A 12,180-nucleotide genomic window follows, 5' to 3' on the forward strand; every position below is an offset into this window, starting at 1 on the left:
GGGGGGGGTGGGGGGGGGGGGGGGTGGGGGGGGGGGGGGGTGGGGGGGGGGGGGGGTGGGGGGGGGGGGGGGTGGGGGGGGGGGGGGGTGGGGGGGGGGGGGGGTGGGGGGGGGGGGGGGTGGGGGGGGGGGGGGGTGGGGGGGGGGGGGGGTGGGGGGGGGGGGGGGTGGGGGGGGGGGGGGGTGGGGGGGGGGGGGGGTGGGGGGGGGGGGGGGTGGGGGGGGGGGGGGGTGGGGGGGGGGGGGGGTGGGGGGGGGGGGGGGTGGGGGGGGGGGGGGGTGGGGGGGGGGGGGGGTGGGGGGGGGGGGGGGTGGGGGGGGGGGGGGGTGGGGGGGGGGGGGGGTGGGGGGGGGGGGGGGTGGGGGGGGGGGGGGGTGGGGGGGGGGGGGGGTGGGGGGGGGGGGGGGTGGGGGGGGGGGGGGGTGGGGGGGGGGGGGGGTGGGGGGGGGGGGGGGTGGGGGGGGGGGGGGGTGGGGGGGGGGGGGGGTGGGGGGGGGGGGGGGTGGGGGGGGGGGGGGGTGGGGGGGGGGGGGGGTGGGGGGGGGGGGGGGTGGGGGGGGGGGGGGGTGGGGGGGGGGGGGGGTGGGGGGGGGGGGGGGTGGGGGGGGGGGGGGGTGGGGGGGGGGGGGGGTGGGGGGGGGGGGGGGTGGGGGGGGGGGGGGGTGGGGGGGGGGGGGGGTGGGGGGGGGGGGGGGTGGGGGGGGGGGGGGGTGGGGGGGGGGGGGGGTGGGGGGGGGGGGGGGTGGGGGGGGGGGGGGGTGGGGGGGGGGGGGGGTGGGGGGGGGGGGGGGTGGGGGGGGGGGGGGGTGGGGGGGGGGGGGGGTGGGGGGGGGGGGGGGTGGGGGGGGGGGGGGGTGGGGGGGGGGGGGGGTGGGGGGGGGGGGGGGTGGGGGGGGGGGGGGGTGGGGGGGGGGGGGGGTGGGGGGGGGGGGGGGTGGGGGGGGGGGGGGGTGGGGGGGGGGGGGGGTGGGGGGGGGGGGGGGTGGGGGGGGGGGGGGGTGGGGGGGGGGGGGGGTGGGGGGGGGGGGGGGTGGGGGGGGGGGGGGGTGGGGGGGGGGGGGGGTGGGGGGGGGGGGGGGTGGGGGGGGGGGGGGGTGGGGGGGGGGGGGGGTGGGGGGGGGGGGGGGTGGGGGGGGGGGGGGGTGGGGGGGGGGGGGGGTGGGGGGGGGGGGGGGTGGGGGGGGGGGGGGGTGGGGGGGGGGGGGGGTGGGGGGGGGGGGGGGTGGGGGGGGGGGGGGGTGGGGGGGGGGGGGGGTGGGGGGGGGGGGGGGTGGGGGGGGGGGGGGGTGGGGGGGGGGGGGGGTGGGGGGGGGGGGGGGTGGGGGGGGGGGGGGGTGGGGGGGGGGGGGGGTGGGGGGGGGGGGGGGTGGGGGGGGGGGGGGGTGGGGGGGGGGGGGGGTGGGGGGGGGGGGGGGTGGGGGGGGGGGGGGGTGGGGGGGGGGGGGGGTGGGGGGGGGGGGGGGTGGGGGGGGGGGGGGGTGGGGGGGGGGGGGGGTGGGGGGGGGGGGGGGTGGGGGGGGGGGGGGGTGGGGGGGGGGGGGGGTGGGGGGGGGGGGGGGTGGGGGGGGGGGGGGGTGGGGGGGGGGGGGGGTGGGGGGGGGGGGGGGTGGGGGGGGGGGGGGGTGGGGGGGGGGGGGGGTGGGGGGGGGGGGGGGTGGGGGGGGGGGGGGGTGGGGGGGGGGGGGGGTGGGGGGGGGGGGGGGTGGGGGGGGGGGGGGGTGGGGGGGGGGGGGGGTGGGGGGGGGGGGGGGTGGGGGGGGGGGGGGGTGGGGGGGGGGGGGGGTGGGGGGGGGGGGGGGTGGGGGGGGGGGGGGGTGGGGGGGGGGGGGGGTGGGGGGGGGGGGGGGTGGGGGGGGGGGGGGGTGGGGGGGGGGGGGGGTGGGGGGGGGGGGGGGTGGGGGGGGGGGGGGGTGGGGGGGGGGGGGGGTGGGGGGGGGGGGGGGTGGGGGGGGGGGGGGGTGGGGGGGGGGGGGGGTGGGGGGGGGGGGGGGTGGGGGGGGGGGGGGGTGGGGGGGGGGGGGGGTGGGGGGGGGGGGGGGTGGGGGGGGGGGGGGGTGGGGGGGGGGGGGGGTGGGGGGGGGGGGGGGTGGGGGGGGGGGGGGGTGGGGGGGGGGGGGGGTGGGGGGGGGGGGGGGTGGGGGGGGGGGGGGGTGGGGGGGGGGGGGGGTGGGGGGGGGGGGGGGTGGGGGGGGGGGGGGGTGGGGGGGGGGGGGGGTGGGGGGGGGGGGGGGTGGGGGGGGGGGGGGGTGGGGGGGGGGGGGGGTGGGGGGGGGGGGGGGTGGGGGGGGGGGGGGGTGGGGGGGGGGGGGGGTGGGGGGGGGGGGGGGTGGGGGGGGGGGGGGGTGGGGGGGGGGGGGGGTGGGGGGGGGGGGGGGTGGGGGGGGGGGGGGGTGGGGGGGGGGGGGGGTGGGGGGGGGGGGGGGTGGGGGGGGGGGGGGGTGGGGGGGGGGGGGGGTGGGGGGGGGGGGGGGTGGGGGGGGGGGGGGGTGGGGGGGGGGGGGGGTGGGGGGGGGGGGGGGTGGGGGGGGGGGGGGGTGGGGGGGGGGGGGGGTGGGGGGGGGGGGGGGTGGGGGGGGGGGGGGGTGGGGGGGGGGGGGGGTGGGGGGGGGGGGGGGTGGGGGGGGGGGGGGGTGGGGGGGGGGGGGGGTGGGGGGGGGGGGGGGTGGGGGGGGGGGGGGGTGGGGGGGGGGGGGGGTGGGGGGGGGGGGGGGTGGGGGGGGGGGGGGGTGGGGGGGGGGGGGGGTGGGGGGGGGGGGGGGTGGGGGGGGGGGGGGGTGGGGGGGGGGGGGGGTGGGGGGGGGGGGGGGTGGGGGGGGGGGGGGGTGGGGGGGGGGGGGGGTGGGGGGGGGGGGGGGTGGGGGGGGGGGGGGGTGGGGGGGGGGGGGGGTGGGGGGGGGGGGGGGTGGGGGGGGGGGGGGGTGGGGGGGGGGGGGGGTGGGGGGGGGGGGGGGTGGGGGGGGGGGGGGGTGGGGGGGGGGGGGGGTGGGGGGGGGGGGGGGTGGGGGGGGGGGGGGGTGGGGGGGGGGGGGGGTGGGGGGGGGGGGGGGTGGGGGGGGGGGGGGGTGGGGGGGGGGGGGGGTGGGGGGGGGGGGGGGTGGGGGGGGGGGGGGGTGGGGGGGGGGGGGGGTGGGGGGGGGGGGGGGTGGGGGGGGGGGGGGGTGGGGGGGGGGGGGGGTGGGGGGGGGGGGGGGTGGGGGGGGGGGGGGGTGGGGGGGGGGGGGGGTGGGGGGGGGGGGGGGTGGGGGGGGGGGGGGGTGGGGGGGGGGGGGGGTGGGGGGGGGGGGGGGTGGGGGGGGGGGGGGGTGGGGGGGGGGGGGGGTGGGGGGGGGGGGGGGTGGGGGGGGGGGGGGGTGGGGGGGGGGGGGGGTGGGGGGGGGGGGGGGTGGGGGGGGGGGGGGGTGGGGGGGGGGGGGGGTGGGGGGGGGGGGGGGTGGGGGGGGGGGGGGGTGGGGGGGGGGGGGGGTGGGGGGGGGGGGGGGTGGGGGGGGGGGGGGGTGGGGGGGGGGGGGGGTGGGGGGGGGGGGGGGTGGGGGGGGGGGGGGGTGGGGGGGGGGGGGGGTGGGGGGGGGGGGGGGTGGGGGGGGGGGGGGGTGGGGGGGGGGGGGGGTGGGGGGGGGGGGGGGTGGGGGGGGGGGGGGGTGGGGGGGGGGGGGGGTGGGGGGGGGGGGGGGTGGGGGGGGGGGGGGGTGGGGGGGGGGGGGGGTGGGGGGGGGGGGGGGTGGGGGGGGGGGGGGGTGGGGGGGGGGGGGGGTGGGGGGGGGGGGGGGTGGGGGGGGGGGGGGGTGGGGGGGGGGGGGGGTGGGGGGGGGGGGGGGTGGGGGGGGGGGGGGGTGGGGGGGGGGGGGGGTGGGGGGGGGGGGGGGTGGGGGGGGGGGGGGGTGGGGGGGGGGGGGGGTGGGGGGGGGGGGGGGTGGGGGGGGGGGGGGGTGGGGGGGGGGGGGGGTGGGGGGGGGGGGGGGTGGGGGGGGGGGGGGGTGGGGGGGGGGGGGGGTGGGGGGGGGGGGGGGTGGGGGGGGGGGGGGGTGGGGGGGGGGGGGGGTGGGGGGGGGGGGGGGTGGGGGGGGGGGGGGGTGGGGGGGGGGGGGGGTGGGGGGGGGGGGGGGTGGGGGGGGGGGGGGGTGGGGGGGGGGGGGGGTGGGGGGGGGGGGGGGTGGGGGGGGGGGGGGGTGGGGGGGGGGGGGGGTGGGGGGGGGGGGGGGTGGGGGGGGGGGGGGGTGGGGGGGGGGGGGGGTGGGGGGGGGGGGGGGTGGGGGGGGGGGGGGGTGGGGGGGGGGGGGGGTGGGGGGGGGGGGGGGTGGGGGGGGGGGGGGGTGGGGGGGGGGGGGGGTGGGGGGGGGGGGGGGTGGGGGGGGGGGGGGGTGGGGGGGGGGGGGGGTGGGGGGGGGGGGGGGTGGGGGGGGGGGGGGGTGGGGGGGGGGGGGGGTGGGGGGGGGGGGGGGTGGGGGGGGGGGGGGGTGGGGGGGGGGGGGGGTGGGGGGGGGGGGGGGTGGGGGGGGGGGGGGGTGGGGGGGGGGGGGGGTGGGGGGGGGGGGGGGTGGGGGGGGGGGGGGGTGGGGGGGGGGGGGGGTGGGGGGGGGGGGGGGTGGGGGGGGGGGGGGGTGGGGGGGGGGGGGGGTGGGGGGGGGGGGGGGTGGGGGGGGGGGGGGGTGGGGGGGGGGGGGGGTGGGGGGGGGGGGGGGTGGGGGGGGGGGGGGGTGGGGGGGGGGGGGGGTGGGGGGGGGGGGGGGTGGGGGGGGGGGGGGGTGGGGGGGGGGGGGGGTGGGGGGGGGGGGGGGTGGGGGGGGGGGGGGGTGGGGGGGGGGGGGGGTGGGGGGGGGGGGGGGTGGGGGGGGGGGGGGGTGGGGGGGGGGGGGGGTGGGGGGGGGGGGGGGTGGGGGGGGGGGGGGGTGGGGGGGGGGGGGGGTGGGGGGGGGGGGGGGTGGGGGGGGGGGGGGGTGGGGGGGGGGGGGGGTGGGGGGGGGGGGGGGTGGGGGGGGGGGGGGGTGGGGGGGGGGGGGGGTGGGGGGGGGGGGGGGTGGGGGGGGGGGGGGGTGGGGGGGGGGGGGGGTGGGGGGGGGGGGGGGTGGGGGGGGGGGGGGGTGGGGGGGGGGGGGGGTGGGGGGGGGGGGGGGTGGGGGGGGGGGGGGGTGGGGGGGGGGGGGGGTGGGGGGGGGGGGGGGTGGGGGGGGGGGGGGGTGGGGGGGGGGGGGGGTGGGGGGGGGGGGGGGTGGGGGGGGGGGGGGGTGGGGGGGGGGGGGGGTGGGGGGGGGGGGGGGTGGGGGGGGGGGGGGGTGGGGGGGGGGGGGGGTGGGGGGGGGGGGGGGTGGGGGGGGGGGGGGGTGGGGGGGGGGGGGGGTGGGGGGGGGGGGGGGTGGGGGGGGGGGGGGGTGGGGGGGGGGGGGGGTGGGGGGGGGGGGGGGTGGGGGGGGGGGGGGGTGGGGGGGGGGGGGGGGGGGGGGGGGGGGGGGTGGGTGGGGGTGGGTGTGGGGGGGGAGGGGAGGTGGGGGTAGGGGGGGGTTGGGGCAGGGGGGGGTGGTGGGGGGGGGGGGGGGGGGGGGGGGGGGGTGGGGGGCGGGCGGGTGGGCGGGGGGGGGGGGGGGGGGGGGGGGGGGGAGGGGGGGGGGGGGGGTGGGGGGGGGGGGGGGCGGGCGGGGGGGGGGGGGGGGGGGGGGGGGGGGGGGGGGGGGGGTGGGGGTGGGGCGGGGGAGGGCGCAGAGGTGGCTCCGTGTGGAGCCGCCCTGCCTTCTGCCGGCCTCCCTGTTGCCTGCTCGCACGCTTGCGTGCGAGCAGGCTCCCGCCCCCACGCCGACGGAACTCCTGCCGGCGTGGGGGCGCGAGGGGGCCATGCAGAAACGGCCAGAGTAATTAGAATAAAACTATTTTAGGGCCATCTCTGTGCTTGAATTGTGCCAGCTATACAGAAATCTAACAAGTCTTTTAATCCTAGGAGTTTATTCTAACTGCAAAAAACAGGTTTATTTATTCTGCAGTTAACTATCATAGCTACTCCTTTAGGATTATTTCACAAATGCACTAGGAGTCCAGAAAATTAACCTTTATTTTTACTACATGATCTTTTAGATACTTTATACAGACAAAACAATGTTCATGGAATGAAATGCAGCAAAGCAATGTTCATGGAATGAAATGCAGACAAAGCAATGTTCATGGAATGAAAAAAATATTTAGCAATCTTTAGTTCACCAGTCTTAATCACTACACCGTGCTCTGACTCTCAGCAAAATAATTTCCCTTGATGGGGACAACAAGCTTGGTGTAGTGGTGAAGAGCATGTGGACTCTAATCTGGAGAACTGCTGTAGGTTGATTCCGCATGGGCCAAAATCAGCAGTGTGAAAACAGTGTAAAATGGTTTAAAACTGTATAAAAGATTACACCATTTTCAAACCATGCGGAATCCACCTTTGATTCCTCATTCCTCCACATGAGAGGAAGAACTTTTTATCTGGTGAACTGGATTTGTTTCCCTTTTCCTACACATGAAGCCTACTGGGTGATCTTGGCCTAGTCACAGTTCTCTCTGAACTTTCTCTACCTCACAAGGTGTCTGTTGTGGGGAGCAGAAGTTTGTAAACTTCTTTGAGTTTGTAAACTTCTTTGAGACTCCTTACAGGAGAAAAAGGTGGGATATAAATCCAAACTCCTCTTCTTCTTCCTCATCTATTTCAATTTGCTTTGAGTCATTTTGCACCACCAGGCTGATGTCTCACACTTGGAAATTCAATAGGCTGGAGACATGAATAGTGCAAAAATGAACAGAGTATGTTTCTATTTTGACCAAATTGTTTCTACTGGATCCTAGAGTGATGAACAGCATCAATTTTAGCAGGTTATATATATGCATAATTATTTATAAAGTTATTTATTCTTAAAATACCATTAGTTCTAAAGCAGATAATATGATACGATATCAGGTAAAACATAATGCTATTCAATGTATTGAAATATAGATCCAAACTATCCAACTATTATACATGTTCTGGGAAATGTTGGAATTGCTCGGAATTTTAGGAAGGTGTCTCAATGAAAAGACCAGCAATAGCAGGAAAGACTGTTAAAAGACTGCTACTACAGGGCAATGAAATATCTGGCCAAAGTCCGATGTTCATTTGAATGTGCATTCTATAACATGCTCCAGAACGTTCTATAATGCTCAAAGATTCCATGACAGACATATAGGATACCGTACCAGGTGTAGATGTGAAATGGGTTTCCTATAGGCAGAAAGTATGACTTTAAAACTTTCATAATCGTTGTTTAAAGAATTCCTTGTGTCATTTTCTGCAACAACCAAGAACTGAATGATGAAGAAAGAGCGATTTTAGAGCCACAAAGCAACCACTGGAAAATGCCTCTGTCCCTTTCTAGTTCTTATTTTGTGGTTGGAAGTCACTCTCACAAAAAGCTCTCATATCTGAAAATAGAAGTTTAATGGGATACAAATTATCAGTCAATCAGTACAATTGCGGTTTATAACTTTTCAGCCAGGACCATTGTGCAGATACAGAAGACCACAGGCAGCCTATGAAAGCTCTGGAATATCATTCCTATGTGCTCCGTGATCCCCTCCACCCATCGTGAGGTGGGGTCACTACATTCCATACCAGCTGCAGCTGTTGAACAGTTTTCAAAGGCAGCTGCATATAGAGTTCAGTAAACGGGCTAACATTATGACCTCCATTAAATGAAGATGTTAAACAGGCAGATTTTTTGTCTGATGGAATTTATGATATTTTGTATATATCTAGCACAGTATGATATTGCTCTGTACAAAGAAACCTTGTTCAAGAAGGGATCAGGGTTTTTTTAAAAATGTGACTAACTGATTCTGTGCATGAAGTAAAAAAAAGAACAAATATGAAGGAAAGTTGTTGTAAAAATGTTATTCAGAATATGACTGAGGATTCAAAACAAAAAGGCATTAATGTGGAGCTTTAAACATTGCATAAATGACCCAGTAAAAGAATACATCTTTAGAAACAGAAAATTGCCTTTTTGAAAAGAAATCCAAAACTGGCTATTGTCATAGCTGTAGTATTTACACAGGCTGTTTTGGCAAGGTTAAAATCCTGGGCTCCACTGTAAAACCTAAAAATGTCTTGGACGTGAAGTTGTTTACACAAAATATGAGAAGATATAATGTTACAGGGCTGGGGATTGGAAGAGGCTTTGAAACCATCCTCCACAAGCTGACGTCACGTAGAAACCAGCTGCTGGGATGATGCTAAACGGAACTGTTTTTCAGTTGGCAAAAAGTTGCAAGGCTGATCTATTGGACTTCTAAAGGCTTAACTGGCCGAGAAACTGAGCCCTCTCATCTCTTAAGGACTGATATTCTCAGAACTGGAAACCTTTGCCCAACCTCACAGCCTTCATTGCTAGTTTACAGGTGGACTGAAATCCTTCTGATGGGATTTTTCCCCTACAAAAGGTAAGCTTATCTTGTCTGTTTCTCCCTCTTTTAAGAAAACCACCCACCTTTTCAAACAGTTGCTTGAGCCTTATTTAAAGACAAGATCACATCCACAGCTAGATGAGTGTGAAATGGTGTCCAAAACATGATTTAAATGACCCACTGTCCCCACCCCCAATTTCAATGCTGCTCAATGAACAGCTTAATTTTTGTTAAAAATGGATTACTTAAGGACAGAGGGACCTGCACAATAAATGAAAGGGACCAACAACCCTTTAAATTTCCTAACTTGGAGACAGTCCTGGATGTGTGTACATATCACTGCAGAAGCTTGCTGTTACTATGAAAGAGTCAACACTCACCCTTTTGTCGGTTGTGCGTGTTCACATTCTGGCACTGCTCAATGACTCTGCTGCTTGAAAGCCAAAGAGAGCTCTGCCTGTCAAAGCTGCTTCGGGCATCACTTTTGTTCAGAACTATTAAAACATAACACCACCTTGGCTTATGTCTCGGTGTGTTATTTTTAGAAGCAGCTTTTCATACCTCAGAAGGTTTTCATTTAAAACTATGTGTATTTCTGGACAGAGAGTAGGATGAAAGGAGAGTATAATGTGAGAGACCTTATATCAAATTTTAAATGATAGAATTATATTTGTTTTGATGAAGGGTGAGTAACAGATGTACAACTGATACAGAAGGTATTGATTATTTGCCTAAAGCATATTGCTCTATTGAGCTTCTGACCTTGTCTAGGACATATTGAAAAGTGTCAGTACAGTGAAAGATACCCTTTCTGATCCCCAGTGGAGAGAAAAAAGTGCCTTGCTGTGGATGATAGTTAGGTGTTTGCAAAATAAAATAACTGTAAAATAAAAATCAATTTATGATTGCAGAAGCAACCTTTTTAAAGTATGCCTGTTCAGATTCTTTCTTTCTTTCTTTCTTTCTTTCTTTCTTTCTTTCTTTCTACAAGCAGCAAGTGTAGAAATAACACAAAAGTTACTTTTAGTTTCTCAGGGGAAAAGGATCATCAGAGAAAGAGAGACAAAGATAGGAGCTGCAATTTACGCAGGAATTTATCCACTGTAATACCAGCTGGTATTTGGCATAGAATTAAACACTGACCCAATTCTCTGTATGTAAATATCATGCTTGGCCTACTAACAATTTGCAAGAAAATGTAGCTGAACCATAAGCAGTAACACAAGCAAACCAAGGTTCAAAGGGGATAGAGTCCCGTTCAGAGGATGTTGTTAGTGATGCCATCTGGATATATTTCTCCAAGTTGCATCATTACCCTGCATACATTTCTGGGCATAGCATGTGTTGTTCAAGCCCGTTCGTATTGAAAATGCCAAGTGCTTTGCAGTCTTCACATGCTACACAATGAATCTCATATAAAGGAAGGCCTTGCAACCAGGTTTTCTGGATCCAAGCACATTCTTTACCTACTAGGCCACATTAATGTCGTGCTTGCAGAGCGCTATGCTCTCCCTGACATGAGGTAATCATTAGGAGAGTTTGGGTCAGGAGGAGCCTGTCGTATTTATGTGACCCTCCTCTTCCAGCCATTTGATTGTACATTATATGTCATGTAAAGATTCCTGCTAAGCTCTTCCAGAACTTGATTGAATTTGGATTGTCTCCAGTGTGAATTCTGAAATGCAGTTTAGTCAGAAACAGCTCGGACATTACAAAGATTGATGTAAGCAAACAAGTAACTATTTTAGTGTTTCTCTTTGTTTTGTGTACTAAGCTGTTCTGTAGATGTATGCATTACAAGAGAGCAATCAATACACTTTGTGGTGGAATTTATCGTTTGTGTGCTTTCACTGCAATATTTCTGTATTTGATGCTTCTCAGCAAATGTCTATGTTACACAGTTCTTTTTCCTTTCCTTATTTCATCTATTTGCATAGACACTTGCAAAGTGACTAATCTTTATACAATTCAAGGCAGATGAAAAAAGGGGAATTTGGTTGTACAATTCCTTTTGATGTCTGTTTTGAGTTAATCTATTCAGCAAGTAAATGGAAGAACTCTTCCAAAACAAAATAAATCATTGTGCATAGTTACATGCTTTAAAAATGTTTACGCAGTTGCAAATGCTTTTCTTAATTTTAATAGCAGTCTAAAAGAGATCTTTCAGAGCAGTGAAAAGTTGTTTTTAAACAACAGTCTTTGCAATCCCTGGCACAGAGAGGAAACTTTGGCTCTAGAAAAGGTGAAAACTTCATATGCTGACTACTTCCTACATGAAGCCAAGACCTTTGCTTAAATAATCAATCCTGCTGAGCCTTTTTTGTTGAAAATCTTGTGTTGTCTTTGTAGAACTCTGCGGCTCACAGTAATCTTAATTCGTTTTAAAGCCATCTTAAAACATTTTCCAGGCAGGTATAAGCAGAAGAGAATTTGCTAGATCCAAAGTCTGCTTTGGAAAACATTGGAAGCAAACCTCAAAGAGGAGAAACAAAGCTAGCTTCAGAGTCCAATGACAAGTCTGGATGAAAGTTGGAAAGAGAAAGGACTAAATGGTGCATTTCACAGGTAAGACAACTAATGGCATTTCTGTGATTCTGAGGAGTGACAGAGAAATTAAAAACCTCATCCCTTCTTAGGTCTCAAACTTAATACCAATGAAGCCAATAACAGCATTAGCCTCAGCTGCAACATTTTAGTTGAATCCATTTGTACTAAAGGGAGTTTTGTTTTATATGAAGCACAGTCTTGTTGAGAAATAATCTGTCCTAAGGCCAAACTACACATTACCTTTGACACTTATCACAGGTAATGTGGTGTTTGGCCCTGGGGAGTTTTGTTTGACTGAAATAATGTACTAGTGAAGAAATAGTCATTGCTAATGAGTGTCAGCCCAATAGACCATGAAAAATAAGGAGAACTATGTTTGAGGCACAGCAATAAACAACGAATCACAGATGATTAGTATGGCTAAAAGACCTTCTCCAATGCAATGGACTGTTCATGCGAATTGTCAGTCAAATTGAAACAACCTTCAGTGATAGAGAAATAGACTCACCTGTTTTGACTTGACACAAAAGTTCATAGGTGTTTTATTGAACTGTGACTGGAAAACAGGTTTTACCAGCAGAAACATAATTGTAGTTGCACAGTAGAACATTTAAATGAAGAACATTTAAATCAGCAGAACAGAGTAGGAAGGAACTGACATATAATATGGTCTGACCCCTATTAAATGCAGAATCAGGAATTCTCAAGGAAACTATTCAAGCAGTTTGTCCTTTTGCCCTCCCCCATTGCCATAGCCTCAAACCTACTGCTCTCTTACCCCAGAAGAGCAGCCTTTAAAATACCCATTGCATGAGAGTGATCATTTGTAATAAACATGTATTTGGACTTCTCTGCTATTTTTTTTAAAATGCTCCCACCCATCCTCATGTTCAGCACAGTTTAAAATGTAGCACATTTAAAAATCAGAGTATGCAATAATAAAACAGAACAGAGTAAAAAATTATATATCTTTAAAAATAAAAACAAATCTTATAGACCTTTTGACAGATTTGTAAGTTGGGGTTCTCCATGGAATTGGAAAAAATTAGTGGATCTTTCAGCAGATATACATTCATCTGACCTGAGCTGGCACTCAGGTTCATACTAGGAAAGTTGGTCTAAATATGTAGATCCCAGGTTATAAGGCACTTTGAAAGTAAAAACAGCACCTTATTTGATCCAAGTAGCAAACGAACAGCCCATGAAATTATTTCAGAGTTGGTGCAATGTGCGCTAGG

At 64.1% G+C, this 12,180-nt stretch overlaps 1 protein-coding gene across 6 annotated transcripts in view; it reads left to right on the forward strand.

Moving 5' to 3' along the window:
* Nucleotides 1-10,944, forward strand: part of SOGA3 (SOGA family member 3) — a 38,338-nt gene extending 27,394 nt beyond the window's left edge. For all 6 annotated transcript variants that reach the window (XR_007244032.1, XR_007244038.1, XR_007244034.1 and 3 more), the window contains exons 9-10: nucleotides 8,149-8,431; nucleotides 10,804-10,944. The gene's annotated coding sequence lies outside the window, so the exon portion shown is untranslated. The remainder of the gene's footprint in view (nucleotides 1-8,148; nucleotides 8,432-10,803) is intronic.
* Nucleotides 10,945-12,180: the final 1,236 nt, after the last annotated feature.

The sequence above is a fragment of the Sphaerodactylus townsendi genome, linkage group LG01 (assembly GCF_021028975.2).
Source record: "Sphaerodactylus townsendi isolate TG3544 linkage group LG01, MPM_Stown_v2.3, whole genome shotgun sequence".
In the NCBI taxonomy this organism is placed as follows: domain Eukaryota; kingdom Metazoa; phylum Chordata; class Lepidosauria; order Squamata; family Sphaerodactylidae; genus Sphaerodactylus; species Sphaerodactylus townsendi.